We start from the raw sequence: 10,978 nt of genomic DNA on the forward strand, positions 1-10,978 counted from the left end.
GCATAAGTATACATATGTAACAAACCTGCACGTTATGCACATGTACCCTAGAACTTAAAGTATAATTAAAAAAAAAAAAAAAAAAAAAAAGTGGCAAAAGGACATGAACAGACATTTTTCAAAAGAAGACATACATGTGGGCAACAAGCATATGAAGAAAAGGCTCAACATCACTGACCATTAGAGAGATGCAAATCAAAACCAAGATGAGATACCATCTTACACCATTCATAATGGCTATTATTACAAAGTCAAAAAATAACAGAATAACAGATGCTGGCGAGGTTGCAGAGAAAAGGGAATGTTTATGCACTGTTGGTGGAAGGGTAAATCACTTTCCATAGCCATTGTGAAAAGCAGTGTGGTAATTTCTCAAAGAGCTAAAAATGGAACTACCATTATATACCCAAAGGAATAGAAATCATTCTATCGTAGATACATGCACGCATATGTTCATTGCAGCACTACTCACAATAGCAAACACATGGAATCAACCTAAATGCCCACCAATAGTACACTGAATAAACAAAATGTGGTACATATACACCATGGAACACTATGCAGCCATAAAAATGAATTAGAGCACATCCTTCGCGGGAACATGGATTGAACAGGAGGGCATCATCCTAAGTGAACTAGCACAGAAATAGAAAATCAAATACCACATCTTCTCACTTATGACTGGGAGCTAAATGATGAGAACACAGGGACACAAAGAAGGAAAGAACAGACACTGAAGATTACTTGAGGGTGGAGGGTAGATGGAGGGAGAGAATCAGAAAAAATAACTCTTGGGTACTAGGCTTGGTACCTGAGTAATGAAATAATCTGTACAACAAACCCCCATGATATGTGTTTACCTAAATAACACACGTGCATATGTACCCCTGAACCTAAAATAAAAATTCAAAAAAAAAAAAAGAAAGTCCTTCCTAACTTTACCTAGAGTGTCTTGTTCTTCCCATTGTCCCCAATCCCCACCCCAAGATCTGAAGCAAATATGGCAAAATATTAGCATTTATTAAATCTTGGTGGTGAGTAGCTATGTTTGCTTTATATCATTCTTTATACTTTTCTAATGTGAAATAAAAGGAAGCAGAAAGTACTAGAAGATCTGATTTATTAAAATATATAAGCTTCTGCTTGATCAAATCAGAGATCCTAAATTAGGACTGATGTGCAGCCACTATATTTATCAGTAACATGATCTATGGGAGACAGATCTCCCAAACCAAACTGGGAGTTAAGAAGCTGACTTTACTCCTCTTAGAGCAGGTCTTAGTTTTCTCATTGGCTTCCTTTTAAGGATACGACAAACACTGCATTGTTCGTAAGAACAGATTCTGCCTGGGCACTGGAAACCTTCAGAGGTGCATTTATGTTTGCAGGTCACTGGAATACAATTCCGTCCAGAGGAGCAATAATTTAAATAAAGTACCCCGATGACCTATGCAGAGTAAGCAATCCCACAAATAGCCCTATTTTATGGTTACTCATATGCATGGGTCATGTTACTGGTAATATGATGTTTTAAATTCTGAGAGAAAAAATAATTATAAAGTACTATTTGACATACTTTTTTTCTATTTTTGGAGATCAATGGCATTTTAATAGCTGCCATCATTCTAGCCACACTATAAAGTCATCCATATATCATTTCTGTTTATGAGGCTCCCTGGACATCTGTTTCTTGCATTAGGTAATTAGTTTAGACCAAGTTATGGTGAATGACATATACTCAGTTGACCATCTGCCTCCATCATGCAGCTCACTTTCAAGAGCCATGCTCTTGTTCTGTCATGCCATCAGTATTCACTGCATAGATATATGGTCCAAAGTTCCACTTCCACTCACTGATCATTTGTATCTTAACTCTTTCCAATAAGATTTACAGGGCAGACCCACAACTGCCACAAGAGAGATTTCGTTTCAGAGAGGTTTAGTAGATGTGATCAAATACCTTTAAAGACAGACTAGCCAAATGGTTACAAATGGATGTTTTTATACGTAATGTGGTTTTCCTAAATCAACAAATCTTATTTTCCATTATACATCACCATAACTATGACATCTAAGAGCGCTGCTCTGAAACAATTCTGAAGTGTCATGGCCAATATTTGGCATCTCTTCTTGGGAAAAACAGTTGTTTTCAGGATAATGTAGTGACACCAGCTTTGAAATCATCTTGAATGTCTTGTTATTCTCAAAACTGCCTCACAAGTGCTAGGATAGCACATGGCTCCTTGTTCTATAAACCGTGTAAAAGTGGATTTCATATTATTCACAAGGGGTTAGTTTATTGAGAAAGATCAAAAAGGAGGGGAGGAAGGAAAGACTGAGGGGGCAAGGCAGTCTTATTACTGTTTTCTAGAAGATTTGAGCTATAGAATGAAGTTGTGTGTGTGTGTGTGTGTGTGTGTGAATCATAACATTCAAAAGTCACTTCATGGTGGCATTGTTCCAATTTTCAATTGCCAAATTGCTCTTCCTACCTTACTGAGAAGTGTACATGAATAATTCATCCCAATCTTCATTTGTCTATATTTTCTAAATTTCTTACAATGAGCTTGTATTAATTCTATAAGCAGAAGAAAGAAGCATTTTAAATGAAAAAAATGCTTTAAGGTTTGCCAAAATATTGTGATTTCATCATCTAATGTTCTTTCTTCCTTATCTAGTTCTACTACTCACAAATATGAAATGTGGTGGTAACTGGGAATTACTTTGTCTCTATCACTTTACTGTGAATTTGAGGTAAGTATGTAATACTGGCTACAAAATTACTATTTTGTCCCTGTTGTTACTAGGAGACTACAACACTCAACTGGCAAATGTTAACAAGTAGCAAAGCAAATGTAAACACCATTTGCTGTACTGATATTTTAATAGGTTTACCTTGCTGTAAGGTCTCTTGACACCATAACATGATATATATGCAAATATCGTTTAAATAGTTGAATAAAAATACAATGTAAGTGGATCAATAATTAGATCCCTACAAATTTAATATACTAGGAGACTCAGCTAAAACAAAGAATGGAACAGAAAAATGTGATTTTATCTGCCAGATTAGACCAGCCTAAATAGATAAATATACATGTTTCAAAGGTCAACGACCACAGAATTACACACATAAGTAAGTGTGTCATATATTTTTTTCTTCAAGGCCCTATTCAAATTGTACCTCTCCCCTGAGGTTTTTCCTGTTTTTTTCTGGAATGGTCTCTCCATGGCTTTTCCCATATTTTCTCCGTTTTTATCATAACATTTACTCCCGTCTCTTACTGTATTGTTCCTTTCCTGAGGCACAAAATTACACACATTTTAACATTTCTGAAATTGAGATGCATCCTATAATTTATAAATGTATTTAATGTGGTGTTGTTCTCCTTCCTTCTTTCCCTTCTGCACCCTTAATCAGCTCTCAATCAGTGGCAGGACTAACAATTGATCAAGCTGAGAATAGCCTTGCAATCCACCTACCTGGAGGACAGGTAACACGTCTGCTGATGCGTGTATTCGCTAAGAAGATGGACCAGAGTGCTTTCAGAATAGAGACCTGGGGGAACTGCAATTAATAACCACAGGTTCTCTTAGATGGAGAAAAGAGAAGACTTAATGAAATGATCACCATCAGGAGACATTTTTGGATTTGTATAACTAAAATGGTATCTAATGATTTCTCCTTCATCTTTCCACATTTATATTAGCATTCTAAGTCTTCATCTCAGACAGCTCTATAATATTTGTCCTTATAAAAGTAAACAGAACAGACTTTGTATGTTTTCTGTAAGTGACTCAAAGTTCAAAGCCCTGATTTGCTTTTCTTTCTGTAGTGGACATTGTGTTGGGCTATCCAAATATCTCCTCCCTTTCAGGACTAAGACACTCATTTTCCCTGCTCCTGGGAGTATTGGTAGCTGACAGCTCATAATAGAGTCCTGCTGCAGAGACTGTTCTCTGCTAAACCTAAGCTCATCACCTACCTGGGAGCAGCCCCCAGTGAATGACTGGTCAGGTATATAAAGGCTGGGCCCCCTGCCCCAATTGGGGATGATGATACAGAGTGGCCGCAGCTGCACAGCAAACAATGGAATGGGCTGAGGTCTTGGTTGTGAATGCCTCACAGGCCAGTTTCTTCCTCTATCCACTTTTGCTTTCTTCTCTTTCCCACAAAGGTTGATCCAAAGATTACCACCTCCCAGGGAACCTGATCTGCAGCAGGTAGGGTGTTAGAAGTGGTCAAAACAATGACTCACAAATAAGATGTTGGAGCTGGATCACCCATGAGCCAGGCAGCAATAATGATGGCTGTCACCGATGGCAGTTAGATGCCAGCATGAGGGAAGACTTTCACTGATGGTGAGCCAGCACCATATACTAGTGAAATGAAATGTTTAGCAGGTCCAGTGTATGAGGCATTTGAGAAACACGGAGGAAATAGGCATCATATGGGTAATTCATCAATAATTAAGCTTGAGTACAAAAGCCAAAGGCGGCTTTGCAGCATAATCAAGTGACTCGCATTTCCTGCCACTGCAAGACAGACAAAACTGAGGATCAAGCCCAAGATTTATAAGAATAAGAGTTGCAGCCAGGCGTGGTGGCTCACGCCTGTAATCCCAGCACTTTGGGAGGCCGAAGCGGGTAGATCACGAGGTCAGGAGATCGAGACCATCCTGGCTAACACGGTGAAATCCCATCTCTACTAAAAATACAAAAAATTAGCTGGGCGTGGTGGCGGGCACCTGTAGTCCCAGCTACTCAGGAGGCTGAGGCAGGAGAATGGCGTGAACCCGGGAGGTGGAGCTTGCAGTGAGCCGAGATTGCACCACTGCACTCCAGCCTGGGTGACAGAGCGAGACTCCATCTCAAAAAAAAAAAAAAAAGAAGAAGAGTTGCATCATTCCCAATACCTCAAGATTCCTCACAGGTCTATATACCCAGGTCAAGGCCCTGATTATGAAGGAATGGGACCTTGAGATATGATATGGAAATGCTTGCATTGATGTATTTAATCTGAGTCCCCAGATTTTTCTGAATCTTCTGCAGAAGCGGCCCCCTCCTTCTTTTCAATGTCCCGCTTGATGGACTACAAGGCGGAAGGACTCTTCTCTTGCTAGACAAGATAGATTGCACCCGGGATCTGCCCTGATCACCCACCTTCTGACCACTAAAACAGTAATTAGGTTTAACTCATAACAAAATTTGGCCTAAGAAGTGCTGGACATGCTAAGCAAGGAAGGACTGACAGGCTGAAGGAGCTGTAGAACCTATACAACATACATCAACAGAGGCCAGGAGAACATGTATGGGGCTGAATTCTAAGGATTAAGGGAGTGAGTGGAACACAAAAGTGGATAAAGGAGAATTTATAGATATGAGAGTAGACTAAGACTCAATTAACCCTTGGCAAGAACCCAGTTAGACGGTGATAATATGCTACCAGGAGCATCCTTAATAGCTTAGAAAAAGCAATGGACAACACTAAGTAGTACAGAAATACTGTGGCATAGGTGAAAGGAAAGATTTAAAGCATCAGAAGAGTGGCAATCATGGGTATAGCAGATAAAGCTGAAAAGGCCACCAGATGACTTTGATCCACAAGAGGGCCCAGAAAGCGTTCTATTAACAAATCCATAAGGAATGTCCCAGTGTAAGGGGCAGCAGTATCACTGGGAAGCTCAGTGTTGAGCAACTTCTGTAGTTCATGGTTGACAATAGGAGATGCTATCGTAGAATTGAGCTCCCTGGCAGCAATGTAGATCACTGGATCCCAACATAATACAGATGTGGGAGGGGAGAACTTAGACATCAGGGACAAGGTAGATGCAATTATTGACCAAAGAACAGCAAGGACAGAGTGGCTGCCAAGAAGGACCAACCCTTAGAAAGATGTGGAGATGCTTAAAAGAATAAGACATCCCTATGGATGACAGTCATAGGGGTTATAGCTCATCCCACTAAACTTCTACTTATAAGTTCACCCCAGGAAAAGAGGGCCACCAGAATCTCAAACAGGCTGCTCCCCAAACATATATGAAGCAAGTCAATCTGAATGGGTCAAGGGGTGGACTGTACTGTATGCTGCCTTGTGCCATCCAGATCCTACTTTCCAGCACTGAAGGTCTCATTTCCCCAGCTGCTAAGAGTATCAGCAATGGACAACTCATGCTGAGTCCCTCTCTAGAGACTGCCCTCCACTGAAGAAGGCCACACCCTCCAAGATTGTATTCCCCTCCAGTGACTGGTCAAGGAGGAAATACAAAGGCCCATCTCCCTTACCCTAATTCAGAAAAATATGCAGAGCTATTTCAAAGTTTCTTCTTAGAATTGACCAAAGTCCTTTTCAATGATTGCTTCACAGTCTGACTTTTTCCTCTGCCATATTTTTTCTCCTTCACTCCCTACAGGTGTTGATTGCAAGAGTACCCCCAATCAACTTTCTGCATGCAAATCTCTGTTTCATGGAGAACCTGACCAGCAACATGACACCTCTCACCACATCTTACATCAGCAATTTCTAAATGTGTGCTGTGGACTTGCTATAGCAGATATGTTTTTCAGATTTCTCATGTTCACCCCATACCTACAAAACCATAATCTCCATGAATGGGTCCCAAGGATGTGTATTTTTTCAAAGCTCCCCCTCCACTGATGAATCTGGTGTGTAGCTTGGTGTAGAAACTACTGCTATACCAAAGGCTTAGCCTCAAATCAGCCTACAGCTTCTATCTTGCTCCATCTTCCTGTTTCAGCTAACGATAGAGTGGAGAAGCAATAAAAAGGTCAAAAGTAAATAAACAAAATGTGAACCAGTATATAAAAGTTCTTCTGAGCAACTGGTATGTTTTTGGCTACTGGCAACTAATCCCACTTCCTCCTTTACCCAAGAAGCTCAAAACAAACTCTGTGGCCAACCTTTGGCTTTCAAATAGAACTTTATCATTTCTTCTGCCAAATGTTAACCTCACCCCTGGCTGCTTCTCATTTTTGCAATCCAATTTTCCTTTCACCCCAATTTCTTCATCTATTTCTTGCTTTTTTTTTATATTTCCCATATTTCTGTAGGCAGCCTCAAACTCATGTTTTGTTACTGTGGGGAATCAATTAAATGAAGGAGAAAGAGGAAGGAAAAAGAAAGGGAAAGAGGAAAAAATGATCCTGTCAGTCCTAGGAGAAATGGAAGCAGGAGTGTGAATGTATAAGACTCAAATTATTCCAGGATACAGATTATCATGAGCTGCTTGTATAACACCATTATTTTGAAATGAGAACTCACCACTCAGGATTTTTTAAAAAATCAGATAGTTAAATTTGTAAGATGCATACTAAGGTGAAAGGGAGAGAAGGAGTAGGAGGATGAATTTGGCGATGGTTTGTTTGTGCCATTGCCCTAAGTGAAGTTTCTGGTTTCAATGTTTGTCTTCAGGCATTACAGTGTTTGTCCTCCTGCCTGGCATTGGTCCTTTAGATTCAGAGTACTCACAACATCTGTACACAAGGCAGTCAATAGGGAACGGAAGGTGTCAGGGGCAGGGATAGAGGATATGTTTAGAAATCATTCTCGCCTTGTCTGTAGAGTGATCTTTATTATAATTTCAGATCTTTAAATTCCCTTCTGATTCTGTCTTTTCTCTGCCCAGTAGCCCCTGTGTGTTTTATATTAAAATTCTGTGTCATGGGAGGGAAAGTGAAAAGCTTTCTCTGGAACCAATCTGGAATGGAAACCTAATAATGTTTTTTTCAGGGTGGATAAATGTCTTAAACGAAAGTGCTAAAAAGGCTGACGTTGCGTCCCTGATTACAAGCTTTTTCTCTTCTTCTGTAGTTGGTAATTGTTAGGAAGAATGAAGCTATGGTTTCCAAATGTATCCGAAATTCAGAAATACAGCTTGCACACGTTGGATTTCATTTTTTCCTTTTTGGAAGGTAAATGATCATGATTAATAGCAATTCCACCTGTGGGAATCCTGGGCCACTTGGCACTCTAAGGAAAAATGAGAAAATAAAATCAAGCTAAAATGCATTTGTCTTCATTTGAAGAGTATGTGTTATTTGTCTCTATTTATTTAATGGTGTGTTCTTCCTATCAGTCTTTCCAACATTCTTATGCCTCCTAGAGGACATGCAATGACCCTGCTACATTCCAGGGTTTGCCCCTGGACTAAGCTTGCCATGCAGCTTAGCTTCCCACCCTTAGGTGCCTTTTGGTACTTTAGGAACATCTGCTTTACAGGGAGAAGCAGATTTGAGCCAGTTGGCCCATACCAAAATATGGGGTGAATCTCAAGGGTTCTTAAGCCCACAAAGGTCCTTGACTGCATGTAAGGGCTACCCTAGTCTGGGGCTGGGGGTCCATATGTGCTTATAAGAGCTGAGAAATCTAAAGCCAGAGGGCTCCTAGGACAGGGGATAAGCTCCTCTCTTGAGTGCAAATGACTTTTGAGAAAATTGCTCAGTATTTACCTGTCTTATCTGGAGCACAGAGATGACCTCACATGTGTATGGCACATTATTATTTATCATGAACTTTACAATATTATTCATGCCATCTAATGATAGAACCATAAAGGTGGCAGAATGGTGTTATCATTTTCTTTACACAACCACCTCCCTTGCCCCAACCCCAGATATTTACATCTCTTGGTCTACGACATTTATGAATTTATGTTTAGAATACACAAAATAATTTATTTCATTCATCAGAAAGAATTCATTCCATTAGTAGAGCTGCTAAAATGTCATAATCACATCCCTTTGCATAGGATGATCATTTCTAGGCTCAGCCTCCTTAGCCTTAAAAATAAGGGGTTAGTTGTTTCCATATCTTGGCTATTGTGAATAATGCTGTAATAAACACAGTAGGGCAGATATCTGTTGAAGATGCTGATGTGGCAAGGTTATAGATATGTTAGCTTGATTGTGGTCATTATTTCACAATGTATATGTACATCAAAACATAAAGTTGTACACCTTAAATACATACAATTTTAATGTGTCAATTATACCTCAATAAAGCTAGGGGGGAAAGTAAGGGGTTGGAATTGTAGGATTGCTTAGCATTCACCTAGCCCTAATACTCTATTTGCTTAGAAAAAGGCCTAACCATAGTGCAGATCTCGGACCATCAACAGCAGAAAGCACATGACCATAGCAGGAATTAGGTGGGGGAAATTCCCCCGAAAACACAGAAGAGCGGGATTAATTGGACAGGTGATAGCCTATACAGGAAAATAAGCACCATAGAGAAGAGGGACAGCATGTGGTCAGACTGCTAATGATGCCACACATACCTTCTGGTTTGGGTGACATATCCATGAAACTTGGAACAGTGATGGATTAAATCAGAGACATTCGAATACATAGGGAGGGCAAGAGTGAATCCAACTTCTATTTATTTATTTATTTATTATTATACTTTAAGTTCTAGGGTACATGTGCACAATGTGCAGGTTTGTTACATATGTATACATGTGCCATGTTGGTGTGCTGCACCCATTAACTCGTCATTTACATTAGTTATATCTCCTAATGCTATCCCTCCCTCCCCTCTCTCCCCACTTCTTTTGAGAAGTGTCTGTTCATATCCTTCACCCACTTTTTGATGGGGTTGTTTTTCTCTTGTAAATTTCTTTGAGTTCTTTGTAGGTTCTGGATATTAGTCCTTTGTCAAATGAGTAGATTGCAAAAATTTTCTCTCATTCTGTAGGTTGCCTGTTCACTCTGATGATAGTTTCTTTTGCTGTGCAGAAGTTCTTTAGTTTAATTAGATGCCATTTGTCAATTTTGGCTTTGGTGGCCATTGCTTTTGGTGTTTTAGACATGAAGTCCTTGCCCATGCCTGTGTCCTGAATGGTATTGCCTAGGTTTTCTTCTAGGGTTTTTTATGGTTTTAGGTCTAACATTTAAGTCTGTAATCCTTCTTGAATTAATTTTCATATAAGGTGTAAGTAAGAGATCCAGTTTCAGCTTTCTACTTATGGCTAGCCAGTTTTCCCAGCACCATTTATTAAATAGGGAATCTTTTCCCCATTTCTTGTTTTTGTCAGGTTTGTCAAAGATCAGATGGCTGTAGATGTGTGGTATTATTTCTGATGGCTCTGTTCTGTTCCATTGGTCTATATCTCTGTTTTGGTACCAGTACTATGCTGTTTTGGTCACTGTAGCCTTGTAGTATAGTTTGAAGTCAGGTAGCATGATGCCTCTAGCTTTGTTCTTTTGGCTTATGATTGTCTTGGCAATGCGGGCTCTTTTTTGGTTCCATATGATCTTTAAAGTAGTTTTTTTCCAATTCTGTGAAGAAAGTCATTAGTAGCTTAATGGGAATGGCATTGAATTTATAAATTACCTTGGGCAGTATGGTCATTTTCACGATATTGATTCTTCCTATCCATGAGCATGGAATGTTCTTCCATTTGTTTGTGTCCTCTTTTATTTCAGTGGTTTGTAGTTCTCCTCTAAGAGGTCCTTCACATCCCTTGTAAGTTGGATTCCTAGATATTTTATTCTATTTGAAGCAATTGTGAATGGGAGTTCATTCATGATTTGGCTCTCTGTTTCTTTGTTATTGGTGTATAAGAATGCTTGTGATTTTTGCACATTGATTTTGTATCCTGAGACTTTGCTGAAGTTGCTTATCAGCTTAAGGAGATTTTGGGCTGAGACGATGGGGTTTTCTAAATATACAATCATGTCATCTGCAAACAGGGACAATTTGACTTCTTCTTTTCCTAACTGGATACCCTTGATTTCTTTCTCTTGCCTGATTGCCCTAGCCAGAACTTCCAACACTATGTTGAATAGGAGTGGTGAGAGAGGGCATCCCTGTCTTGTGCCAGTTTTCAAAGGGAATTTTTCCAGTTTTTGCCCATTCAGTATGATATTAGCTGTGGGTTTGTCATAAATAGCTCTTATTATTTTGAGGTACGTTCCATCAATACCGAATTTATTGAGCGTTTTTAGCATGAAGGGCTGT

The 10,978-nt window shown here is 39.5% G+C and overlaps 1 long non-coding RNA gene across 1 annotated transcript in view; it reads left to right on the plus strand.

Annotated features, from left to right (window-relative positions):
- LOC108543441 (uncharacterized) overlaps nt 1–6,770 on the plus strand; it is an 11,141-nt gene extending 4,371 nt beyond the window's left edge. The window contains exons 2-4 of the long non-coding RNA XR_001889572.1: nt 2,679–2,754; nt 3,422–3,668; nt 6,414–6,770. This is a non-coding gene — a long non-coding RNA (uncharacterized LOC108543441). The remainder of the gene's footprint in view (nt 1–2,678; nt 2,755–3,421; nt 3,669–6,413) is intronic.
- The last annotated feature ends 4,208 nt before the right edge of the window (nt 6,771–10,978 follow it).

Source organism: Rhinopithecus bieti, unplaced genomic scaffold (genome assembly GCF_001698545.2).
Source record: "Rhinopithecus bieti isolate Rb0 unplaced genomic scaffold, ASM169854v2 scaffold_22522, whole genome shotgun sequence".
In the NCBI taxonomy this organism is placed as follows: Eukaryota; Metazoa; Chordata; class Mammalia; order Primates; family Cercopithecidae; genus Rhinopithecus; species Rhinopithecus bieti.